The sequence below is a fragment of the Poecilia mexicana genome, unplaced genomic scaffold (assembly GCF_051168715.1).
Source record: "Poecilia mexicana isolate PSO_F unplaced genomic scaffold, ASM5116871v1 scaffold_13, whole genome shotgun sequence".
In the NCBI taxonomy this organism is placed as follows: domain Eukaryota; kingdom Metazoa; phylum Chordata; class Actinopteri; order Cyprinodontiformes; family Poeciliidae; genus Poecilia; species Poecilia mexicana.
Window position 1 is genome coordinate 13,515,172 of NW_028263382.1, and position 27,512 is coordinate 13,542,683.

The 27,512-nt window shown below is 38.9% G+C and overlaps 1 long non-coding RNA gene across 1 annotated transcript in view; it reads right to left on the bottom strand.

The window, feature by feature from the left end:
* Window positions 1–9,762, bottom strand: part of LOC106926673 (uncharacterized) — a 151,638-nt gene extending 141,876 nt beyond the window's left edge. The window contains exon 1 of the long non-coding RNA XR_015765055.1: window positions 9,274–9,762. This is a non-coding gene — a long non-coding RNA (uncharacterized LOC106926673). The remainder of the gene's footprint in view (window positions 1–9,273) is intronic.
* Window positions 9,763–27,512: the final 17,750 nt, after the last annotated feature.

Here is a 27,512-nt window from a genome sequence, read left to right on the forward strand (position 1 = left end):
TGCACAGCGCTAAGTGATTCCTAATTAACAAATCCTCTCCAGGAAATACAGTACCTCCTAATGTCTGTGTGTGTGCATGTGTTTGTGTGTTTGCATGAGAGGATAATTGTATGCCCATGCATTTATATGCATCAGCAGTAGCATTGCACGCTTGTAGGTGAATGCTTTCCGGTTTACTTTCAAATCAAGTTGGCAGCATACAAGGTGGGCTGGCTGGCAGGTTCTTGACCCGGTGGTCTCAAAGGAGTGGAAGTTGGCAGGGAAAACTGACTCCTTCTTCGCAGATGTTCTTGTATATATACCTCAATAAACAAACAAAAAAAAAGAATTCCCACTGTCACTTAAGATGAGTGCTATTTAATAAGCAGCTCATGTCTTCAGTACTATTTGTTTTAAGTTTGGAGAAGAAAGAAAATATCAGAAAAGCACTGCCAGACTTCATAACAAGTGGGGATTTTCTTTCACAAGCAAAAGAGATGTTACCATGTCATTCATTTTGAATTTTAAAATAGCATAAATACAAATAAAGAGACATCTTGAGTGCAGCATGCTCTCTGAGGTCATGCTGGTTTTCTGCCATGCTTTGGCACTCACTGAAACCGTGGCAATAGGATTTTCGGGCCGGAATTACAATCCAGCTTTCATCCTAGAGGGGACTGTGGGATATTTTAACAAAAGAGAAAAAAAAAAAAAGAGAAAAAGACAGGGTTGCTTTTGCTCTTTTTTTTAAAGGTGAAGGTGAAGGGCATGCTGAAAGAGATGTTACAGGGAGAAGTAAAAAAAAAAAATTGTCATCATCTCCACAGCCCCACCCCCAAACCCCATCTAGTTTTTTCCCTCTCCTCTTCTCATTTTGCCCTTCTTCATTCCTCCCTCTAGATCCACTCTCACCCCCTACCTTTTCCCCTTAGACAAGAACCCCAGATAACCCTGCATCACTACATCAAAGAAGAGATGAGAGGAAGATGGATGGAGGGGGACGGAAGGAGGCGGAGTGGGAAAAACTCAGGGAGGCGGATCAACAAAAGGTGGAGGTCAGAAGAAAAGAGGGAGAGGAGCGTGATAAGGAGGTGGAGCAGAAGTGGGAATGGAGTGTGAAGAAGATGGGAACACCTGAGCGGGAGAGAGATCTTCATTTCTATCCCTGTATGTCTCCCTTAGTTTCCCCGTCTCTCTCTCTCTCTCTCACACACACACACACACACACACACACACACACACAGAGAGAGCTTGGATGTCTAAGCTTTTTTCCCCCCATATGATGAGCGAGTGAACAGTTCAATTAGCCAAAGCTGCCAAAGCTCGTTGCGTCTGCGTTCCCCTCTCATCAGACGCAGCTGTCCAGCAAAAGCAGGAACATCAAAGTCCCCCTTGATACACTGAGTGTTGCACTTCCCTCTGATGTGTATGAGAGAGTGTGCATGTATGTGAATGTTTGTTCAACTGCAAGATCACTCAGCAGCTACTCTGACCCATGTCCCAGCTAGCAAGGAGAATGATAATTAAGTGAAAGATATTTGCTGACATGTTCACAATTTGCTCTCATCTGTGGAGGATCGTTTCTGCCATCAACTCAGATTATGCTTCATAATATCGCATGTCGTGTTGGTATTCAACTTTGACTTAATATTCATGATGACTTTCAATCTGGAGCAGATGGGTTCTTGTTTAATTTTGAAGCATAGAATGTAAAGTTGTAGTATGTTTTGTTTGTAGTTAGAAGTCGGATTATTTGAGTTCCAAGTCAAAGAAATCAACTGGTACTCTACCCGAAGGTTTTTCCACTACGACCAGTATAAAAACATATATTGCTGCTGCTGAAAAAAAAAATCAAGACAATGAAAAATAAAAAAGTAAGTGACAAATGCAATAATAAACTAGTACAGGGCTGATGAAAAGTTAACATGCATTTACACACAATGTGAATTTGATTGTTTTTGTAATGATGTATTTGAATTGTTCTTTTTACTGTTTGTTCTGGTTCTTCAACAAACAGCTTCAATAAATTTAAGAATCAAGAACTGGGTAGCGTTAATTGGGGGTCTGCAATAAATAGAAAATATACAGACTCAAATACACACATGCTCCCTAAATAATGTTTACATTTTTTGTTTTAAGTTAAATAGAAACTACACACTTTTATAGCAACCAACAACCATTTACATCATAACTGATAGAGCCAATTTAAATTGGCTTGCTTCCCAGCACAGACCTGGGGTACTTGAATACTTTCAAGTTTACTTGTATAGCACATTTCAGAAACAAGGCAGTTGCGTTGTATCAAGTCCATAGGACCACTGACGGTGCAAGCTACTCCTCTGGCACCACTGGTGCTGAGCACAAGATATGACCGCAACTTCCTTCTTCACACAATGTAAACAAAAATAGAGCAGTGATTGTAGGGTTTTTCTTTTGTTTTTGGGAAAAGACCACAAGCCATTTCTCGCAGTACCACACATTTGTTTTGATCCTACTGACCAAGAATGCCATGTGCAGTCGCCAGTCCGGTTGGCATTCAGATATGTGCTCGAATCACACCAGAGTTCACTTTAATTGAACCTAGACCTAGGTTTTTAGGCGGACCAGTGTTCGCATTTCTGGTCCGCATCAAAGTTTATTTGCCCATGACCTGCCCAAACTAGTCTGACTTTCTAGGCATACAAACAAAAGTTTGATTAAAGTGGACTAAAAAGGGCTGGTGTGAATGAACCCTGAGTGTCAGCCCCCCACCCCAGTGGAGCTGTTGCTCAATTTAAATGAAAACTGTGTAGAACTGAGCCAGAACGAGCCACTGAGCTAGGTGCTAGTGGAAAAGGGTTATTAGACCTTTACTCTCCATTTCTGCTTTCAGATGCATCTGAACCCAGGAGAACAGGAAGAGATCACAGAAAGGCCAAGAGAGAGGAAGTGGGGAAAAAAGATAAATGAGGTCTTCAGTTCTGCTTTCGTGTCAGGGCAGAAGAATACATGAGGTGAAGTTTGAAGAGCAAGGGTCAGATGACCTTTGCTGGGTGTGAGGTCAAGAGTGAGACTTAGAGAGATTATGGAAAGGCTGAGGCCTGTGTATGGTGTATTGGGAGAGGAGAGAGATGATGAAGAAGAAGACATTTAAAACATCAGGAAAAAATCTAACAAGAAAATAATGACATCAAGTCAAAAGGACGGATAACAAAAACAAGTACAAAAGCTAAGAGTGATTGCATGCCCTGCCGACTGGGGGCAGAGTACAAATGTCCAAGCAGAAGGAGAGAATAGGGAACTCTTGAGTTTCTCCACTTTTTTCCCCACTTACACTTTCCATCACTTAACTACATCTGCATACGTTGTACTATTTCAACCAATCAACTTTTACCATATTCTGCTCATTCAGAACTTTGCAGATATGTCTTTTGGTATTGACATCTTTTATGGTTTATGACATTAAGTTTTTGTGATGACCTTAAGTTCCACTGATATAAATGGAACATCCCCCACAATTTCTGAAAAATTCTGCTAAAAACCTTTAGCAGAATTTTCAGTAGTTTTCAGCTAAGTACTTCCATGTACTTTCAGCTAGAAAATGCCATTCAAACTTTAAAATGTAGTCACATTCTTCAACTGCTTTGGTTTATTTAGCTTTTTAACATCTTTTACAGGTGTCATAAAAAACACTGGCCCAGTAACTGAGGGTTCCTGACCTAATCCTTCCGGTCCTAATTCAAACCCTAATTCCAAATCTAATTCTAACCCAAATGCCAACCCTCCTTCCAACCCTAATTCCAGCTAATTTAATTTTACAAGGGCTTTTTTCACACTGAATGGACTATGTTAATGTAGTTTTATTTGCATTTTGCAGGCTTTTACTTTATTCTGCTGTTTCTGCCTATATCTTACATTTTTGCAAGTCTTTTGCAGTTAACTTCAAATGCTTTGCTATTTTCACTAAAAATATTCAGCTCACAGCATTCACACTGCATTTTCGCTGGAAATGTAATCATTTCTAGTTTAAGTGGCACAGAATCTGGTCTACATGCAGACTGCGATCGGTATCCAGATTATTAAATTTATGAGGACAGTGGCTTCAGGGAGCTCGAGTATTAAAGAGGAGCAGTAGTGTTACAAGTACTAACCTGAGCTGCTTACAGTGAGGTTGTGACAAGAAACAGCACTTGGATCCCTTGTGGACACATTTGACAAAATTCCCTAAATTGGATACAGTTTGTGGGGGGGATAGCTTAAGGCAGAGTGCATCAGAGCTGTAGATTAACTTTTACGATTTGTTTTTGGAATTTAAAATTTTTTGTATATTTTCCCTATTTTACTTCTTTCATCTTACATTTGTTCCAACTCAGGCACCAGGAATACATCAATTGTAGTTCAAAGAGTATGCCGAGCCAAAAACAAAACCTAAACCCCCTTTTTTTGAGTGTCATGGCAAATATCAGCTCCGGTAAATAATGAATTACCTAAATGCTTCTGTCTGTTTAATAGCAGGCATTTAGTCAGGGGTGGATTTATCAAAGCTTTTTAATTCTTGGCATTCATGCAACAGGAGGAATCTGACAGGAAAAACAAAGAAATTATGGGATTATTAGAACACAAGGACAGTTATGAGAAAAAAATTTAGTCCAAGTTCAAGAACATTTGTGAAGCCCATTTGTAAATTGTGCCAGTAAGCATTACTATTAAGAGGAACTGAAGAAGAAGCACTTCAGTCCATGTGAATGTTGCTCTGAGCTTATCCAATGAAGCTTCTTGGATATAAACTCTCAAAATATCTTTTATGAGAAAAACATGAAATAAAAAATGTACTGATTCAAGAAACCAAATGTAGACGAAAAGGAACCAAAGGCTTTTTGTGCAGAGGTAAATTTACTTACAAAACTAACCTGTTAAAAGGTTACTCTTCCTTTTAACAGAATAAGTAACCTTTTCCTGTTAAAAATGTTACTTTTTAACAAATAGCTGAGCTTAAATAGCTGAGCTTAAAAAGCTCAACTATTTATCTAAGCTTTTAAAAACCTGTAATATTTGGAGTCTTTTATATCCTGATTACCTTGATGATTAGATGTCCTTATTGAAATAAACATATAAACATGTAATTAAATTAAATTAAATTTAAATCTTAACCATAATTATGCTTTTACCACCATTTATCATTGTAGGAATGGTGCCTTGTTTTGACACTTGTCCTAATCAATCAATCAAATTTTATTTGGATCGCACATTTCAGCAGCAAGGCATTTCAAAGTGCTTTACATAATTAAAATAAAAACAGCATGTGACATTGATTAAACAGTGAGAAAGAGAAAGACATTCTGAAAAAGATTTTTTTTAAAAAGTCCTCTAATAAATCTCAAATCACCTGAAGTTCAATTCAATTCAAGTTATTTTATATACATCAATTTCACAATAAATAAAATCTCAGGGCATTATACAAAAAAGAAAGAAGATTATTTTGCCCACATAGTAACTTAATAAATAAGGGATTTCTGAAGACAATTAGTTGTGTTGAATGTTATCTAAGGGTATCAGAGGAAACGGGACTGATTAATTATAAAATAATTTACATTCAGACTCCTAGTTTGTGTTCTTTATGGTCTCTCACATGTAGTTTTATATGCACTGCATAAAGCTACCGAGTCTTACTGAGTGAAGAGTCAAAGCAAATATTTTTACTGTTGGGAGATTTTGTACCTTTCTCAAAAGACCCTTGAGACTGGAACAGAAACTGAGCTGCGCTGGCAACCGTATTTGTTCCGGTGGGCTGTCCAAGATTCCTCTCAGTTCTAAAACATAAAGTGAGTAACCCAGTTTGTGAAGGATTTGGTCATGGGAAGAACCGCTGCAGCTCCGTCAGCGCCACAAAAACGGACTCAGACGAAGACGAATAATGTGTGTAGCTATTGTCACACTTAGACTCTGAGTCAATCCCAGTTCCTGCCTTTGATCCTGGCAAAAGCCTTGGCATTGTGTGTATGTGTGTGAGAGTGTGTGCGTCCGTGTGTGTGTGTGCGTGTGTGTGTGTGTGTAGCATGAAGAAGATGCTGATGTGGGTGAAACAATGACAGGTTTGTTGCTAATACAACCAGTCTCCCCTCTGCATGGCCTTGTGGTCATCACAGGGAATGTTAGTTCTCACAGCTTCTGCAGACTTACACACAACATCCACCCACACACACACAAACACACATGTTCCATATACAAACACACAGATCAGTTCACACACTGATCCTCTGATCTACGCAGCCTGTGTAAACCGTCAAGAGGAAGATGTCATTTTACACCCCGAGGAACTCATAGGATGTAATTTAAAAAGATAGAACAAATTAGCTAGGAATTTATTATGTTGTTATAATCAGGAAAGCTGCATTATGGGAGTGTTTTAAATTCCAGCTGAACTTCAAAGGATGTATAACAGCAACTGAAATATATCCTTTACTGCCTTCTTCATGCAAAATTTCATTTGAATAGCTCGTGTTTAACCCACAATGTGGGCACTCCAGCCAAAGCCACACTCACTCATTTGTTAACATATTTTGCCGATGTATGTATAGTTTCAGGCATGTGCAGGAGATTTGTTATGATTTCTCGTTTCTGTGGGAGGCAAGCAGCTAAACCCGATATGCAGACGAAAATCAACGCAGGGAAGAAAGGGGTCCAGACACCAAACAATATGTGTTTAGATTCATGTTTGCCCATTTACTTCCACTTTGTTTGCTTTCTCTGTAGGCCTGGGTAGCATAAGTGTGGGGGTTGTACTTGGCTCTGAGATGTATGTGGGCATAAAAGACTAGGAGGTTGGGGGTCGAAGAGGCAGATGTTGGGATTAACCGGTTGGGTTGGATTTGGGGCTTTTAAGCTGTACATAAAGACTGAAGAGGGATGGACGGCTACAAGGGGGGTTGGTTATACCCATGGTTCTACAAGTAATAAAACATAAGATCCTTCTGGATTTCGGTATTTAATATTAAATATAACTCAAATAATTATCTTTTAAAACATAGCTTTTATTTTCAGTCACATCAAATTATTGATTTTAATATCAATATTGAATTAAAAGAGTTGAGTTGGTCAGTTAGTTGGTGAGCGAGGAGGGCTCTATTTTTACCAACACAGCTGTCGTCCTTCCCTTGTACTGTATCCACACCCCATAAGTAATTTCTTTAATTCAAAAGCTGGTTTCACACTGCTAAGACAGAGGTTAAGTGTTGCTAAAAAAAAAAAAATGTGAGTCAAAGATTGTGAGCCATTTTTTGGGGTTGGGGAATAGCAGGACTCCATCATTCTTCCCAGACCACCATTTTAAAACCTCTCCATATCTGTCACCCTGTGATGGAGCGGTGTTCTGTCCAAGATGTACACCGCCAATACTAAAACAACACAGAAAATCCACGTCATAATTCAGATTGTTCACTGATTGGCCAGGTTAAATTTTTAACAGGGGGAATCAAGTTCAATGGAAGAAATTCCAGATACTGGTGAAGATGAGAATTGTGTGGAATTGTATAGAAATGCAATGGCCAGGTTAGATCTGCACATATTTGACCAAGGAGCCATTTTAAAAGTGAAATCCAAAGTTATGTCTGTCTTGGATGAGCCATGAGTCATTTGAGGCAACATAAACAGGAATTTTTGGAACTGTTTAAACGAAAGTTCATTTACATTAACTGAGAACATTTAACTTCTGTATCCAGAGATAATGTGTGGTTTTGGCGTCTCTTCTTCGGAATTTCCAAAGATAATTCCTTAAGGCAATATTACAAACAATCTCTCTAAAGTTTGCCAGAAACACCTTTGGTGTAATGTGTGAACGAACAAAGACGGTGTGCCGTGGTCCAAATCGCTCAGCCCACTCTTTGGGCCAGGAACTGAAGTTGTCACATTGCCAAATTGGAGTGAATTTGTGAGAGGTGAAATGAACTACACCTTAGACAAATTACAAAGGCTCTTTTCACCTGTATTTCATCAAAAACATAACTTAAATTGGCATGCAAATTTGAGGGAGGAAACAAAATTACAACTCATTTACAAGACAAATTATAAAATGATCCAAAGGCACCTCTGCCACGTGTTTCAAAAGGAACTTTTTTCTGTGAGAAAGATCATCTTGTCCTTAAAGAGTACAAGTTCTCTGGTGTGGAAGAACATGTTGTTCTTTTATTAGTTCACCAATCCCAAGTCCTGTAGGTGGGCTGAAGTTTTTATAAGTATACAGCTAATCCAAAAATATTTCAAGCAACAGGAATACACATTTTAAAATCTGTAGAGGTCATATTGTTACCCTAGTGTTATTTGTGTTTTTATATGCATGTTGATTGTATTGGAAAGCTTGTTTTAGATACAATAAGACTGTGATTTTTTTCATTTGTTTAAATGCATTGGATAATTCAATAACTAAGAGCTTCTTTTCTTGCTCAGTAGATTCATGCATTTCATTAAAACATTTGGAAGACCACACCAAATGTACTGCTTGTGTAACCCCTTCAATGCCCAGCTCATTATAATAACCTGATATACACCCTTCTTTTCCTTCACTTTGGGCTGTAACGATTCCTCAAATGATTTGAGTGCCTTGATTATTAAAGTTCCCTGAGGGGAATTTATGTGCCTCGAAGCTTCGCTAAATTATGTTTTATTATTTAGCGCACAGTGTTGCACCCAGGTCATTATTTGTGGTGGGCAGCGCTGTCACTTCCGCCTTTGAGTTGTTGCTGTGTGCCAGCAGCATGATGTTGAACTTTCTTGTGTTTTACCAGGTTTTTGGTAGGAAGAACAAAGAGTGAGAGAGAGAGAGAGAGAACCGAATACTCGATTAATAGTAAAAATAATCTATAGAGTACTCGATTACTAAAATATTCTTTTACAATAGCCCTACAACACTTAATTAAACACTGGGTGAAAGTGACATTCCAATTTATAGAAACTAAGCTTAGGGTTAAGTATAATTCTCTATTGCACTAATATTAAAAGGATTACCAAAAAGAAAAAAATAATATTTAAATAGGTCAAATAAAAAGCACAGTGGTTTACATATCAACTCAGGGATATATTTTTACAGCGTACAGAAGAAATAATGTATACAATAAATCTTCAAAACATTTCCTTATATTAAATGATTAAAAGGACAAGGAAACACAAAAATTACTTGAGAAATATAGACTTATACTGTTCCCCATTAAATCAATGCTCAGTTTCATGGTGCCATCAAAGTTATTTTCATGCAAACTAGCAGTTAGGGTCGTTGGCGCGTGTAGAAGCTCATTTAAACACAATGTAAAGAAGCAATCTTACCAGTCTGAAGCTAATCCTCTGACTCAGGATCAAAAGAGCAGCTGTGTGCGGAATCCCTCTTCCTCATCATCCCTTCCAGAACGCAGGTGAGTCCTGATCCACATCGGCAACACAAGTCTCTTGACTCCTTTAGCAATTAGCTCAAACGTAGTAGCGTTAGCTTTGGTGCTAGCTTAGCTTAACAGCTGAGTCTTAGAAACAGTTTAACTCGCTCCCTTCGTGATGCGCCTCGTTTACAAACTACTCCGCCGTCGCTATAAACAAACGCGACGTGACCTAGGTTTCCCAGAAGTATGTTTCCTCCATGAAAAAAAAAATCTCGTTCGCCTAGCCCTAGCGCCTCGCCACAGTCTCTTTCTTCTTCTACGCTTCCGGTCTCCCAGTAGCAAACTCAAAACAGCATAACCAATATAAAAAAAACATAATCTAATATTAACCCAGGGAAGAATAAAATCATTGTACTTTTTATGACCTATATGTTTTGGGAAAAAAAACTAATACTTTACATCTGCTTTTGGATTTAAAAAAATTATTTAAACAAAAATAATTGATTTACTGAATAATCAGGTGACTACATTTTTACTTCTAAAAATGATATGTATTTTGAAGCTTCTCAAGACAGGCCATACATAGTATTGTGTAGTAGACAGAATAATATTTGATATCATTACAGACTTAAAATAAAGACCTTATTATAACAAAAATTAATGTAGCCTACTATAATGGAATCCCAAAAATTTTTTGAAACCAATAAAAATATGTAATTGTGCTTTGCAAGGCCCATCAAGTTAATGTGCAAAGAAGGGCAGGAGGAACTGCATGGACTGACGTCTTAAAGGTGACTGGTTGTCATTACATATCTGGGTGTACTAGCATGTGTTTTTGAGTTTCTAAGACCAACAAATCCGAAGACTACAAGCGGGGAACGTGAGACAGGGATGTTAGGTTTCACTTAATCATCTCCTGATGCTAGTGTAAACACCAAATCTGATTTGAGCTAATTAGGTTTGTAGTCAGGGTAAATAGTGTAAAAGGAAACTGCCTGCATGCTCAGCAAACCCCCACTCACGCACCCAAAGCCTATTCACTCTTTTTTCTTTTTCTTTTTGTTATTGGAATTCATAGCTGACACCAAGCTGTATGCTTTTCAGCTAATTTTGGTTGAATAATTTTCTACAAAACAAAAAAAGGATCTTTTCTGAGTAAACGTGTATCTAAGCTCTATGTAACACAAGTCTATATCCTCATCATTTTGCCCCTACATCGTCTCTTCTGGCATTTTCAGCACAGTCTTGAAAAGTTTTGCGGTCCAACATCTTGTCAGTCACATCTTCTTTCTCTGCCCCACTCAGCGGACTCAGTAATGTAGTCACACTGATTGCATTCTCCCACTAATCTAATTCTTCCCCCCTTCAGTCCACCAGAGACTTCAAGTGGATTCACATCACATCCATTTCGATGGCCCTCTGCTTACCCTCAGCCACCTCCCTGCGTCCTCACGACAGCAGCTAACTTTGGACCCGTAACGCTCTGATCACATTACAACCCCGCTCCATCTAGAGCTCATTAAACATTCACAGAACTGACGGATTTCAGTGATCCATATCAAAATGAAACCCAAGGGATATCCTAACCCCCAATTAAGATAAAGTTCATATCCAAATATCAGTTTCGCTTAATCCAATTGTTAATTTTCCAACTGTAAATGTAATTAGTGTTAGTTTCAAAACCAGTGAGTGCCACTTTGCAATACTAATTTGTTGTAAATTAACTGTCTGCTCTCACTTGATCCATGCTGCCAAATATTAAGCTTGAAAAGACAAGGAACCTTTGATGGAAACCAGGAGGAACTTCAAATCCCATGGTTCATTGCTAATCTGTGTGCTACAATGATCAATTGGGGCTCAGGTCGTTCGGGTCAAAGGTTGCTAAGAAGTCTTGGCAGGGATCACTACTTCTTTGAGTTGAAGAGAAAAATGAGACGAAACAAGCCCTTTTTTTCTCTGCATCTGAAACAAAAAGACAAGCAAAGCAAATCAAACCTCATCTTCACAACGCTGCAAATCAATCTGTTTCCTTAGAGCAAAAGGTTGAGATCCATTATCTGGATGCTTGTATGCTCCCAGTGTCTGACGTGAAATGATAAACAAAATGTTCAATAGTTTCCGAACTGACAAAAGTACTTTTTTTCCCCTATAGATTTGAGATGTATTATGCATGTCCTTGCCTGTGTTTACGGCCTTTTCTTGTTTGTTTATGTCTGCAATGGAAAATATTGATGTTGGAAATAACTGAGTTCCAAACCTTTATCACTACAAACACAAGAATAACTTTTTTTTATTTTTTTATTTTACTATTTGAACTGGCTGGCTGCAGAACACACCAGTACAGTGTCTTAACATTAACATCAAAGTGGAAGTAAGGTGAATATATATATATATATTTTTTTTTACCATTAAAAGTCAATTCCACCCCTATATGAAAGTACAAAAAGTAGTATCATTATCAAGAAACATATTTAGAGAACCTTAAACAATATCCCAAATATTGAATATTCCATAGAAAACTATATAGTCAGTCATCTTAACATGATACAGATGCAAAAACATTAAGATACAGCAGGTCACCTAAACATGGTAGAGGTTCCATAATGCTGTGGGCGTGCTTCTCTTCAGCAGGGATGGCCTTATTTGATGGAGAGCCTGACGAAGCTACCAAATAAAGGGCAATGCTGGAAGACAAGCATTGCTGCTGAAAAAGTATTGAAACTGGGGCAGAGCTTCACCTTCCAACAGGACAGTGATCATAAACATACAGCCAGAGCTTCAGTGAAATGATTTAGAAAGAAATATAGTCATGTGTCACTCTGCATTTTATTGTGGAGTCAATTTTGTCTGTCAATTTCCATAATTTTGTCTGCATTTTCTGCATTGCGGAAATCATAGGACCTGCAGCTTTAACTGCTGCAAAAAAAAAGTTCTACAGATGGACTCAGTGACTCTGAATGCAAATGCACTTACATCAGCCATTAAGGCACTACTTTGTGATGGCTATTCACATAAAACCCCAATGAAATCCATTGCCGTTAGTGGTGCAACATGACAAATTGTTGAAAATTTCCAGAGGCACAAATATATTGCAGAGGCTCCTAGCTGGAGGAGTAAATGGCATCGGTTGATGGCTTGCAACTGAGCTGCTTGTTAATAAGTAACGGCAGCTGACACAAATATCCCCATGTTATCGGTGTTTTTGTTGCAATCATTTAAACCGCTGAGAGGATTAAGCAGTGCATGCTTCTGTATGCCCTGAGAAGCAGCAAATGAAGCTTTATCAGTGACATGTAATTACCCAGTAGGCTGAGTACAAGTGAAGGAAGAATTATTGGTTATTTCTACCGGTAGTTGATGTTGCATGCACTAATCAGTATGTGAAGTAAAGAGATCTATTTATTTGAGCTTCTCAGCCTGCTAAAATGTGCCAACGAAAGTATATTTCACAGGGCATACATGTTTGCTCATACTTGGTTTCAGGCCCTCTTAATGCCACAGGTAGCTTTGTGCTCAGTGGACTGTATGTCGCTACACCTGTTCTCCCTGTAGGAAGGCACTGGCCATGTCCAGCTGGCAGAGTGGGACAGGGCCAGAGGATTGGACAGATTGGATGAGCAGCAGGACATGGGGACAAGCAGAAGACATAACTGAAGGTGAAAGCAAAAATAGAGGGAAGAGGAAAAGTACAGATTGCTCAACAATAGGTATGGGGTAAGTTGATGACAGATTACACAGCAAGCTTTGGTTAGCAGCTGAGAAACAGCTGATGCGCAATAGAATATGCGGTGTTGTGAAAAATGGTTTCCCCTTACAGATTTCTTCTGTCTTTCGTGTGTTTGTCATGCTGCAGTGTTTCAGGTCATCAATGGAGCTGTAGAACGGAATGACAGCAGGGGCAGGAGTACTTGTCCCATCTGTGATTCTGTTAAGAACATTTCTTTCTCAGCGTTGGGATTTTTCTCCTCTGCGTGAAAGTTTGAAGTAAAGACTGTGTTTTTCTAAACTTTTTGGTTCAATAGAAGGTGAATTATTGCAAAGCTTTGTTTTAAGATTTCATCCTCAAAATGTGGTCCAGACTATTTGTTAAAACATTACGACAATTTTGGACCCAACAAGATCCTTAAATGCTTGTTTTAAAGATTGTCTTTTCATTCAATTCCTCCACCGACCTCGAGGAAAGCTGTCTCTCCATGACTCTGACTGATGATCTGCCATCATCACTTGATTCATCAAAGGGCGTGTTTCCTTTCTTTCAAAGAAGAGAAAAGGGAAACACGGCAGGAAACAACCTGGACAAGTCAACAGTCCACAACAGGGTCAACCTGGGGACACACAAGACAAACTATAATGCGCGCTCACACTCAATCAGTCATGGGTTTGGACTCAGAGACGTAATTGGAGCACCTGGAGAAAGTGGAGAACATACAAACTCCACACAGCAAAGCTGGGATTCGAACGAGAGAGACACATCTGAGAGTAAGGAAAAACAGTTTTAAATGAATGACTTCACTGACTTTGTGTGAATGACTATTTCACATGTGCATTTAACCACGCTAGTTGGGAAAAATATGCATTCTGCAGCTTATCAAACTAAATCGAATTTTATTTCAGGGTACCAGAGTAAAAGGGTTTAGATGAATATCGCTACTCTGTGTTCATTGACCACATAAAATTCTAACAAGTTTGATGTTTTAGAGTGACACAATCTGAAAAGGTTTGCAGGTTACAAATAATTGGAGGTACTCTATTAGCCTGAATGGTCTCTGTGCTGAAACGCAAGTGCCTGATGGGAGTTCCAGCCGCTTTTATTCAGAACAGATTTCCTGATGGAAACGATTGTCAGCACGAGAACATAACATAAATCTGTCTTTGCTTAAATTTGAAATGTTTGCCACCATTTTCTCCTTTCACTCACAGCCAGTCCAGTTTGCCCCACTGTAACTTCATCTCACTCCTTCCCGTCTCTTGGGCCCAGTTAGTGTGTAGGTGTGTGTGTGCGTGCGGGTGTATGCGTGTGTGTGTGTGTGTGCTCCAGCACCCCTCTGTCGTTGCTGCAGGCTCAAATGACAGACAGGGGACTATAATGTCTTACTCTCCCTCCATATGTGGCTGTTAGCTGAAACGCTGTGGCGCTCTTGCAAAAAGCAGTCAGGGTCAGCCTCTATGCAATACAGGATCAGAGAAAAACACGCACTGTCACTTTCTCTTCCATGTACAGATGCCAGCACAGTAAAGTGGACAAAGGACACTGTCTATGACTTGTTTTCATTATACGCTTATGGAAAACATTCAGATGCATGACAGTGTTTGGCAGCCTCCTTATATCTATCATCATGTGTTGGCTCATTCAGTGTGGAACAGATGTAGGGGTTTACTTTGCTGAGACAACACACACACACACACACACACCCCCACACACACACACACACACACACACACACACACACACACACACACCTCCCAGCCTTGAGGGTTTCTCTTTCTCTTTGCTGCTCCATCCTACCTTCTTTCTTTCCCCCTCACCCTCTCTCTCAGGCCTCCTTACATCCATCTCCACGCCACGCTCTTGCTATCCTCTGGCCCGGTCCACTGGGACCGTGATGTGGCAGGGAATGGGAGGTAAGACAGGAAGAAAGTGAGGGCTGAAAGTGATAGTGTCTAAAAGAGCGATGTGGGCTGAGATGTGCTGAAAATCTGCAGGAGGAGGGGGGGAAATGTAAGGAGAGGAACTGCAAGACAGTTTAATTTATGAAAGGGTGGAGGAATTTGAGACGCAGGGGCTGAGAGCCAAGAGGGTAAATATTTGAGAGGCATAGGGGCAGACCAAGAGGAATTGAAGAAGAAAAAAAGTCATCACAGCTGCAAAAAATGCCAAGTTCCTCAGAAATGAAGTTTTGGGTACACACAGAGTTGAAATTGAGACAAATTCAGCTCTGCTTTGAATCAGGAGCTACACCCAAGGTAGTTCATTCCTATGAATTTATGGATCAGTTCCTGCTCTCTCCTTTCAAGAAAAAAACCAAGCAGTGAAATTTCTCTATTTTAAAGTTTTGGCCTGAATAAAGCTGATTTCCTGCCATTGTAAAATATGACTGTTCTGGCATGACTTCATCTTTTGGCTCATGTACAAGGCGTGTGTCAAACTTATTAACATTTATTGTTAGGAAAGCAACAGTAATAAGTTTTAGTTTGAAATTTTGAGCCTGATATTACAAAATTGTTTTTTTTTTTTTTACACGCATTATGAAATCAGATCTTGCATATAACAGATTTCTTTTTCCTGTTCAGACTCTATGATATCTGAACTATTTTCGTGCAGGCAAAGGGCAAATACAAATAAATATGAGGAGTGTATGACTGTTGAAATGAAAATTAATATAAACTGGCAATGATCTTTTTTGCTCTTGTGCTGCTTGACCACACAAAGGCATTTCAGAAAACCGAATCCTAGTCCCTCTTTGTAATATCAATGCCATGCATTTAAAGTAATGCAATCAGACAGAAATTAACCCTTTCACCCTATGTGTGCTTAAGTGTCCATTTTTCTTTGACTATGATTTACTTCATTATAAAAGCTGCAACAATGTACTAACACTGAAACAAGCATAGCTTTATTATATGTTTTTATATAGAGTTGATGCACACAGATTCAGCTTTCAGTCAATCCACATTTTGGTTCTGTTCATTACGGATTGCTCCAGAGCACTTTGCCAAAGTGCTTGGCTAACCGTAACATGTTTAAAATCCGTTTTGCCATAATTTGTCGATAATTCAGCTTGTAATAGATTTCACTCCTGTTCTAGTTAAATGTATGTGGACAAAGACTGCAGAAAAAAAAATGTTTTTCAGCTTCAAATTATTAGTGCTTTGCTTTAACGTGGTTTCATTTAACGACCGACGTTTCAGCTTCTCTCTGTGCAGCTCTTTCCCAGATCACTGGGGATGTCAGAGCCAGTATTACTCAAAAATACGGATTCTTTTAGTAGTATTTTTAATATTCATTTTAAAAACCTGGTTTAAGATAAAATACAAATCTAATAGAAAAGGATGATATCTCACAAAACGTTTGTGACAGCAAATCTGATTAAAAACAAAAAAAGAAAGCAGGAAAATACATGCAAATAAACCAAATTTATTCTCATCCCTGGCAGATTTATATTTCTTTATTATCATTCAAACAACTGTTTCTGATTGGCTGGCCTCTTTTAAAAGATAAAACAATAATGTTTCTTTGTTTTACTTTATGAAAAATAATACATGTACAATAATTAAAAAAAAAAACTTTATTGGCAACACAGTAGTAAACCACTGATATAGTTGCTGACCAGCTTTTTGCATGTTTCTATTAGGATTTTGACTGTTAGTCTTTGGTTACAAACTCCAAGTCATCAAGCCTCCTTACCATCACATTCTTGGGTTTAGTTCCGTCCGGGCTTTTTGCACGTGTAAAACTCAGAGGAAAGGATCTCTGATTGACCCGGCAGGGACCGAGCCTCTGAGGTGTTTTTTTAACCCACATGAAGGGTGAACAGATGACAGCCTAAACAAGATACGCACATGAGAAGCGAGGAAGGAACTCGGTCGTCCAATTCCAGAGCTACGCTCATTTAAAAGAAATAGAAACTGCTACTTCAGCACGGCACACACACACACACATGCTACGAGTCAGTCGCCCTGGTGTCTCAGCCCTGCGTATGGTTTGCATTGGTTCTGCTGCTGGCTTTTGTTAACAGAGCTAAACTGGTTGTGTTTGTCTGGGTCCTATAAGTTCTCAGACTTCTGAATGAAAGGCCGCCTCTATCTCCTCTGTCTCTTTCAGCCTCGTTCTCCCTCTCTCCGTTTGTATGGCTCTGTCTCTCCCTGTTGCCCTTTGACCTGCTTTACCGTGTGGCCTGTCACTAGCGTGTGCTCTTGTCATGGATGTTTAGGCAAGAGTGAGACATGTGATCCCCGTAGGCCAAGGTTATTTACATTCACTGTTCACTACTTTAGACATTAGAGAAGTTTGTTAAGGGTAAAGAATGAGTGCGTTTCTGTGTCCCCATTAAGGTTTGGCTCGTCCCGCAGGAATCCTGCTTGGACATGGACTACTTATAGTAAAAGCTCCCTTTACTGCTAAAGCAGAGTCCAACGGTAATTTGTCTTATTTCATTGTGTAAGACTCTGGAAAATATAGAATCAGTTGCAAACTTCTCAGAGAACAAATAAAATAATAATAAACTAAACCTTGATATTTTTATTACTGGTTTTGGTTGCTGGTGCTCAAAAAGAGGTGCTTTGAGAATTTTATAAATGCCTGAAAGAATTAAAACATTTTAAAATATTATAAAGGTTTCAAACTGTTTTTGTATTTACTAAACACAAATGAGTAGCTTTTTTTTTTTTTTAACTTTACTTTTACTTATTTGGAGTTTGACTGGGCCAGTCTAACAAACTGGCTGTCAACATTCTCAGCCATTTTATTGTACAGTTTGGATTATTGTTCATTGTTCCAGTTTGATGAGGAAAAGAAGGCTCTGTAGTCGACTGACAGCGAAAATAATCAATGAGTCCAAACAGTCAGTCTGTACAGAACAAGTCCAGATCGGTAGCCAGCACCCTTCTTGACAGCTTGCAGGAATGATTTGTGCTGATACGTTGTGTTTGATTTTCACCAACCAAGGAATTGACAAGACAAGTCTGCAATTACTGATCAACAATGGATTGTTTGGAAGTTTAAAAAGAAAATGACTAATGACTAATGAGTAATAATTTCTACTTTGGGTTTCTCATTGCAAATGACATTGTATTTGGCAGGTGCAAATATATACGGTGTTGTCATTTTCTTTTTAAACTTCCAAACAAGCCATTGTTGATCAGTAATTGCAGACTTGTCTTGTCAATTCCTTTAACATAAAGAGTAGTAACTGAAGACCCATTCATTTTGTAAAGGAACAGTATCATGTTCTTGCATCCTGGAGCTAACTTATAGGGACATCAAATCTTCAATAAAATAAAACAGCTGTAAAACGATAGACCAGCTCCAGAACCGGGTACATATACATGGAGAATTCAAAAATTGCATAGAACTTGATAATCATGGTGCGCTAGTTTGATATGATAGTAACTCCTGTCAGACTTTGAGATAGAAGATGCAAGAATGCACAACTTGTTGCCGCAGCAGAGACATATCAGAGAGATCCGACAGATATTTCTGTCCATTATTAAATAAACAAGTTATGGGTAAAAAAAGGTAGAGGAGGATGAGGGAATGTAGACAGCGTTAGAAGCACTCTTGGCTGGGCAAAATCAGATGTGGGACGCTGTGGTAGTCATGCATCATGAATTTCCCACAACATTTCTGACACTGATTGATATCTATATTTCTATAATACGTCATCTTTGGTCAGATGAACGCTAAGTAAGAGGTTGTGGCATCTTTCACTGAAAGTCCCACAGACCACCCATCCAAGCACACAACCTGAATTTTTCTTTCACATCAAAATATTCTGTTTGTCACCCAATAACTGCAAAGTGGACAGTCGTTTTAGGATCACTGCTGATGTTTTTGCATAGTGGTGAAAGGCTGTAGCATTTAATTTTCTCACAAGTGCTTCAAAGCTGATAACCAACAGAGAAACATTTTGTGCCCAGTCGCTGATTTCCTCTTCAATAACCGTAAAATAAGAAAATATAAGAATAGCTTTAAAGTATCAAGCCTTCTTCTTGTGCTTTGTCACATTAGCAGCAGATACAACACTGAGGGGAAAAGTATGCTGCATGGACATTGGAAAAGGACTATTGAATATTGCTGTGTGAAAGAGTTGCAGCTGGAAAACAGGTTGTAACTATTTTAAAACAGAGACAAAATGAGTACAGAGTTGATATTTTTACTGCCTTTATCATCTTATAACAGGTATTTATGTGGATAGGTTCAGCTGAGTCCCCCATTTTTTATTTTTTTTTACCTTGCTCAGCCTTCATGTTATCTTATGGAAGTCTCACTCTCTCTCACACCCTGAAAAGCTTCAGACATGTCTTAGCGTACCGTGCTCCCTCACTGCATTTTTAATCACCTTGCTCAGCCTGTAACTTGCATTTTACAACTTGAATTCCCTCAGTAACTGCATCAACCATGGACTGCTGTTGTCAGTATCACTTGGTGCTGCTGGTATTTGATAATTTTCTACCTTTAGCCTAAAATATTTACTAGTAATGATAATGGTAAATGCAGGAACCCATGAACACCAGGAATTCGTTTTGCACTGATTATTTTTTCAATTTACTTGTGCCTAATTTTTTAAATTAATCGGCTTTTAAAAGCCACAGAGACGTGCGGTTATACAAACATGCACATCTTGTACACATTAAGACAGTAACCCCTTGTTCCCAGTCACAGGAGGTGAGGTCAGCAGACTGTGTGTGTATGTTTTGATGTGTTCACCCCTGTGTCTCTTTTCTCTGGGATATTAGGTTTCAGCCATCACTGAGGCCTGCTAATTAATGTCACAACCTGCTAACCGTGTCAGCACCAATCTACTATACACACACACACACACGCACACACACACACACACACTGTTTTCTTTCAGGAACATTTTTACCTCCAAACACACCCACACAGAAGGTGAGTCACAGGCATACACTTCCTCTCTTACCTGTCACAATTAATGCTCGGCTCTTGGACGTTACTTCCAGATTTCTTTTTCTTTCCCCCCTTTTCTTCCTGTCACTCCATTGCAAACAATTACATTCCTTTCTTCCAACATCTTTCTGCCTTTTATGCTGCTCTTTCCTCCATCCTGTCATTTTTCACCTGACTGCCGAAGCTACGTGCCCATTTTTTTCCCTCCATCGTCCTTCTCCAATGTCCACACAGCATACTTTTCCCCTCAAAGACTGACTCTGAATTCCCATGCACATTTTCATCTTTCACATTCAACTTAAAATAACAAACATATTCCATTTATCAAGGTGCTCTATCCAAAGTGGCAAAAATGAACTTTCCTGTTTCTACTTTTGGACCATAAATATTTGTGAAAAGTTTGAGACATAAATGCAATTAGATTTTGGGAATTACAGTTCAGATTAGAGCATGGCATTACAAGGTAACTACCGGGATAAACTATGTCCTTTTGAAAGAATACTCTGCTGGTCCTTCTTCCTGGTTTGTCATCACACTATTCACCTTTCAAACGTAACCTCTGGAGTCCCAGATTGCCTGCCTGTTCTTTCTGAGCCTCAACCATCTCCATATCTTCACTCCTGCCCAAGTACTGGTAACCTCTACACTCTTAAGTAATTCAAGAATCAAATACTCACCATTCATCCACTCCCCTCCAAGCCATGCTACTGCTTCATTCAGATCACAGGCTATACATCTAAACATAATCTACAATACATTAACTGTTATCTTGATGTATACTCAGTGGCTCTCATTGTGTTCCTCCTTCTTGGGTCAAGCTAAACTCTGAAAGCATGAAAACAGTCCTCCCACTCATCACCCTAAGGGTCCCACTAACACAAGGTAGTGTTTATCATCCTTCTGCTGGCTTATTTTTTAAGGCCTGCACAGCGTAGGTCTCAATGCAAATCTTTTAATAACTAGAACGAGGAGAATTGAATGCAATTTTTGCTAGAATTATTACAGTAGTCTTCAAACTGTACTTTAATAAGTTTAAAGACTATTTAAACTTACAATATAAACTATTATATTTTCAAATCTAGATATAAACCCCCCCAAAGTTGAAAACATCATTTACTCTTTGTACATACAGAATATGTACAAACTCAAAAACAGCAAGTTGTGCAATAAAATCTATTTTGCCGTATTATCCTTAACTTTAATGCAATAAATTACATTGCTAATATAATATGTATGGTCACGTTGTGATGTAACTTTGTGTTTAAGCAAACATTTCTACTAATAATCAGTAGATATTAAATTGTCAAGCTACGTAAAGCTCTAATTCTGTGTTTCCATGTCATTTATTGTAAGTATGTGTCTATGTGAGAGTGTTTGACCTTTTCAGTAGCTTTGATTGACATTTTCCTCCATCTTCCACTTCCCCTCCCTCCTGCACTTCCTTCTCTTATTGACCCACCTGTCGTCAACCTGTCACTTGGACTTCCCTATGTCATCAAGAGGAGGAGCTTATCTGGATGGACAATCAACAACCTCTCATGTACGTCAAGACTTATCTGGGATACTATACCTGGTAGAGAGGGAACAAAGTGTTGTGTCTGTTACCTGAGTGAGTTTTCTCATATTTCACTCTTTTTAAAGGGCAAACTGTCCTATCAGGTAACTAGGCAATGTAGGATTATTTTTGCTCCTTACGTAGAGTTTGATTTTTGTCTTTCATTTTAAATACGATTTTAAAATGAGGTTTTTGTGCCAAGAAGGACCTGCTTTAACTTTAAAACCTCCTTCTTCCCATTGTCACTAAAGAAGAGCTAACTATGATCGACTTCTAGAGGAGATTGGTTGCACTGGATTTTATTGAGTGATTTATGAGTATCATAGTGTTGCAAACAAATTTAGATAGCATATTTCAGATTTTTCTTTCCAAAAGACATAGAAAACAATGCATTATATTTCTTTCAAATTCACAAACAGGCATTCTTCATTTTGTCCTGTCACATAAAATTCCAATGTTTTGGGATGTAATACGAAAAGATGTAGAAAGTTTAAAGAATGTATCGGAAACGTACTGTGTTGAAGATTTTACATAAAACTACAAATGTTACTACTTATTAAATTAGCCTATGTTAAAGTTACCATTATGAATTAACCGTTGTAGAAAAGATGTAACTATTTGGTTTAAAAAACAAAATGATCTGAGCAGAAAATAAAAATAAAACTAAATTCCATGGAAATATAATCTGTCGGAGGACTTTCTGCAACAAAGCACAGTTTGAATATCAAAGCCTAGTTGTGTGTTTTAAATTTGCACTTTGTCTAATGCACTTTAATGTAGAACGATGATTTTAAAAAAGGCTGAGAGACACCACTACTGTACAAAGACAGTTTCATCATTCCAAAAGATCTGAGAAAAAAGTCCTGCTGTGCTGGACATACTTTAATATCGACGTATGACACGTTGCTCCAAGCACTGCGGTGAAAATCAAAGGGAAGCCATACAGTGATATTGTCCTACAAAAAAACAAGATTCTCAGGGAGAAAACAAGAGATTTTTTGAGCTCCTGATGTCAGAAGGTGTCAGCTCCGGGCCTCAGAGACAGTAGTTATCATTTCAAGTGTTTGACATGACGTCTGGGGCTCTGTTGTTCCCTCTGTCCCCTGTCTTTCCTTTCACATTGCTTTAAACTGAGGTTTGAGTCAGCGAAGATGGGAGGGAGGAAATAAGTGATAGTATATATAAGCGGAAGGTTAAATTATATTACAAAGAGAAAGTGCAATGTGAGGAGAGGTGGAAGGAGAGGTAAGGCAGAGTGACAGATGGGCCTAAAGAAGACCGGGCTGCAGGGTTCAGTGCTGCAGCAGAGCCAGGCATATGACAGCTTCACTGAGTGTGTGTACTTGCACAAATACAATGGTGTTGGAATGAGTGTGTATGCCAGTGTGTGTCCTGGCTAAAGCCTCAGCAGAAGTGTGTGTGCATGTTCTCTTATGTTCACGCTTTGGCCTGGTGCCAGTATTTACCCAGGACCTTTCTGTGTGTTTAAAGTAGCTGCAGAAACAGTTTCTCCACCTGTTATCCTTCCATTCTTTCCCTCAGCTCCACTCATCCATTTCTCTTGTATATTGACTTTAACCAGTGATAATTCACAGACTAAGCCTTGTGTGTTTGTCACTGAGTGTGAAGTACATGCTTGCTTTTGTCATGATGTCGCTAACACAGGGCAAATGGAGGATTGCTGATGCATTTCAATACAACGCATCACACTATTTTATTTTGATATAGACAAGATGGGGGGGGGGTAATTTTGTTGGGGGTAATTTTTTTTCCTGTCTTTTGCATGTTAGTATGTGATTTACACTTTTCAAGGAGTGGGAGAAAATGTCACATGACAAAGTTGGTTCAGCTGCTGATGGTCATTACAAAGTTGTTCAAGCGCTCCGGACTGCTCCGCCTCACATCTAGTTCAAAACATAAAGAGCTTTAACTGGTCAAACCCGAGCTGCAGTAATCTTTATGAAAAGAAAAAAATAATAATAATAATAAAAAAGAGGTCAGTACAGATAATATTAAACTTTCCATTTAAAATAAAGACAAAGTTCAAATGACCATGATATATTATAGTCATTTGCTTTATGTAAACCAAAACTTATTTTCTAGCAAAGGAAGAAGTTTCATGTTTGACAGAGATTCTTTAAAACATTTTTAGATGAATGAATCCTATGAATGGCTAGTTTATGCAACATTAAGAACCAATTAACCAAAAATAGTACTGATTTCTAGTCCAGCAAATGGTTTTTAAACACTACTTTAATAATAAGTATGATGTGTCCTTCACATTTCTTCCTGCTCCCTCCTGCAGAACCAGCCCTGTACATGTTTAGTGTTTGTAATATAAATTTATGAAACGGTATGCCAGCAGCTTAAATAAACTGCATTTTGCCTGTCATTGCGTTCTCGTTTTTCCGCTGCTGCTTATTTTCTACCACATTACCTCTCCTGATATGTGCAGATAAATAGCCATCCTGATGACAAACTAACAGTAAAATATACCACATGTGCAGCTCGATACGCTTGACAAAGTGTACACTTCTCTGTTAACATCTCTGGCTGCGTGTTTGCGGCCGATGAGTCCCGTTCTCTCCCCACCGGCTCCTGCTAATCCTCCCCCTCATGCCACTGGTTACCTCAGTGCTTCCTCACTCCCAAGCACTGGCAGCGAGACGCAGAGCCGAGGTGAGAGGTCGGGAGGACCAGGTGTGCTGGAGCTGGCGCCGACTGGTCCGCCCGCTATACCTTCATCTCTCCTTCTGTTATTCTGGCAGGACGTGAGCACATTTTGTTCTATTGTTCTTGCCATGAATTAGGTGTTATGCTAAGCTGCTTTGCCCGGCTGTCGCAGTTTCTGAAATAATTTGGAGCAGGCTTTCTTGGCAATTAGCGGTGCTTTGTGTGTCAAAGACAGCAAACCGTAGTCGAAGTAGAACGAGGAAGAAAGAAAAGGTGGATTCTCCTCGTTGTTAGCTACTGCTGTTGACCAGCAGTAGGCAATGATCAGTATACATCTCGATAAGAATGTTGGTATAGTAGTACCAACTCTTAATGTTATAATTTTAATTGATTAGTCTGACATTCATTTTTTCATTTTAATTTAGCATTTCTAATGTTAATCAGAAAGGTCTTTTTGGGAACATTGATGAAAGCCAGCTTGAAAATGACAAAAAAATAAAAAAGATGTCTGCTGATGTTTGTAGAGACATCAGGTTTCTCTGCTTTAAGATTGGATTGGATTACATTTTCATATGTAGTGGTTTTTAAAAACATTAATGCTACCTTTTTGATGTTTTGCCACAGTAAGGCCATAAAATGTCTTATCTGGATTTTATTTGACCAACACAAATTTAGCTGTAAAGTATGAAAGAAAATAACTCTTGTCTTTTATAGAATTTGTAGCTAAAAATGAAAAAGGGGTGATGTGATTTGTTTTCAGCGCCCTTCACGCCAATACCCCTAAATGAACCTGTTTCTAATTTAGTCTCAGTATGAATAAATCCTGGAAGCAAATCTGTAGGAAGCGAAGGACTTAAGAATCGGCAACAACATAAAACGGAGTAGTTTATATTAAAGCATACTTGGGTCTTAGAATGGCCCAGTCAAAGTACAAACCCAAACCCAATTGAGAATCTGTGGCAACATGAAAACTGACGTCCACAAATGCTCTCCATTAGTCTGACTGAGAATAAGTTCATTTGCAAAGAATAATGAGCAAAAATAAATCTGTCTTCACATGCAAAGCTGGAAGAGAGTGAGACACGCCTTTACAAATATCCATCACATGTGTTGGTTTACCACATAAAATCCCTGTAAAATACCTTAAAGTGTGTGACTGGAAAAGTTCCAAAATATAAAAAAAGTTCAAGGGGAATGGACGCCGCTTTCATAAGGCATTACAGATCATCATCTGCTAATTTGCCACATGGAACATTTTAAGAGTGTTTTGAGACAGTAGTCTAGATTTTATGTGTGAATCTTCACTCTTCACTTCAGTATTTTTTTTTTCCTTTGACCTTCTGTTGGAAACCCTTTTAACAGAGACTCAGATTCTGTTTCGGTGATGACTTTTACTGCTGTAACATCACAATTCAGTCTCCTGTTGAGCCCGGATGGGACTGTGAGCGCAGCGAGAGGCCAACAGTGGGGCTGAAGTTTCAAAAGTGAAACACATGAGATCTTGACTGTCACACACCATTGACTGGGAGTCAGAGGTGACTTTTAAAAGCATGCAGCGTGCAGTGGGGGACAGCTCAAACACATGCAGGACATGCACACGCTCCTGTCCTCTGGTTTGAACGATCTTCCAGAGCAGCAACTTTTACATGTACGGCTTTATTCCACAGAGTCTAATGTCTTGACTTTAAACAAGTGAGGCTTGATCACAGAAGGGTGCAGGATGTCGCGAGGGGCCAAGCCGAATGGTCTCATAAAGACAGCCACTGGTTTTAACAAGTGCTGCAGAAATACCGGGGAAACATTGGATCAGTGTCAGAGGGACGTTGATTTAGGGCTGGCTGGGATTGAGGGACTAGCTGCTGATGTATGTCAGGTTTTACAGGGCTTAGGCCAGGCCAGGACCTCTGGAAGAGAGAGAGAGATGAAGAGAGAGAGACAGGAAAAAACTCTCATCCATCTCTGGTGCTTTTAGGATGAGAGAGGAACATAAAGAATGCAAGTTGTTTTAGTGAGGGGAGTCTGCAAACTCCTTTCTGTCGTTTACTCATGAGCTTATTCTCCCCAGATGAGCCTGTCATGGTCTGCTTAACCAGGCATGATGTGGCAGGTCAGTATTTTCCTCAGTAAGTACAGCACATTGTAGCAAGTGTGCTTATGCTTAAAAGTGTGTATATTTGCGTCTTTTATACCTTTGGCAAAGAACAAGTAGAACTGTTTGTATCAATACTAACCTATTCAGAGGCTTAAAATTTAAAATAAAGGTTGAGCCATTTTATTGTTCATCAAAGCCAATTTGTGTTAGTATATTAAACAAGATTTACTGTCATTTAATAAAAGAAAGCAGCACTTTTAGATAGGGCTGAACCTGAAATTGTCTTTGAGCAAGCATTCTTCAGAGCACAGCCACAAGCAGCACGTCTAACGTTAGTTTAATATTGTGCAAGCAAGAAATCAGAGTGAAAAAGTACTAGTCTTCACAAATCTATTCAGAGGAGGTATTATTTTATTCACCACTTCAGTCAAAATGCCAAACTTTCTGGTGGCTCGTTCATGCCCCTCGTAGGTTTTTGCAATTTGTCACATTGCAATCAGAAACCTACAAAAAACATTACAAATAAAAATCAGAAACGGCCCAGCAGCTTTCCACGTCTAGAGACTATTTTCCCGTCGCTCTTTGTAAAATTGCTTTAAGTCGCTGCCCTGGTATTTTCCTGGTCTCTACCGATGAAAGCCATCCCCAAAAGCGTCAACCACTACTTCGGTTCAACACGGGTGAATTCAGGGTGATGTGCACAACAGGTTGTCTGCCACGCATACCGTTTGTCAACCTGTGAATGTAAAAAAACAAACAAAACACTAGAATTTTCTTCGTACCTGACCAGAATGACCCGAACATTATCTAATGCTCTTTATTAAACCTCCATTCACAGAAAAAAAAAAATTATTAGACTTAATATACATAATTAAAATAATGTTCGCTAACTTGATGACTTCTGAATGGAGTTGTACAAGATTTTATTTAAGATTATCAGAGAAAAAGGGACTGAATACAGTTAAGATTATTTAAGATTATCAGAGTAAAAGGGACTGAATACAGTTAAGATTATTTAAGATTATCAGAGTAAAGGGGACTGAATACAGTTTTTTTTTCCATTTTGAGAGCCATGTATCATTTTCCTTCCATGTCTGGATTTTGTGCCGTTTGTGTTGGTCTGTCAATAAAATACACTGACGTTTGTGGTTGTAATGTTCTAAGATTTCAAAAAGTTTAACGGTTATGAAAAACTTAGCAGTGCAAGAGCCTGGAGCAGATATTGTGTCATAATTGGTGGTTAAG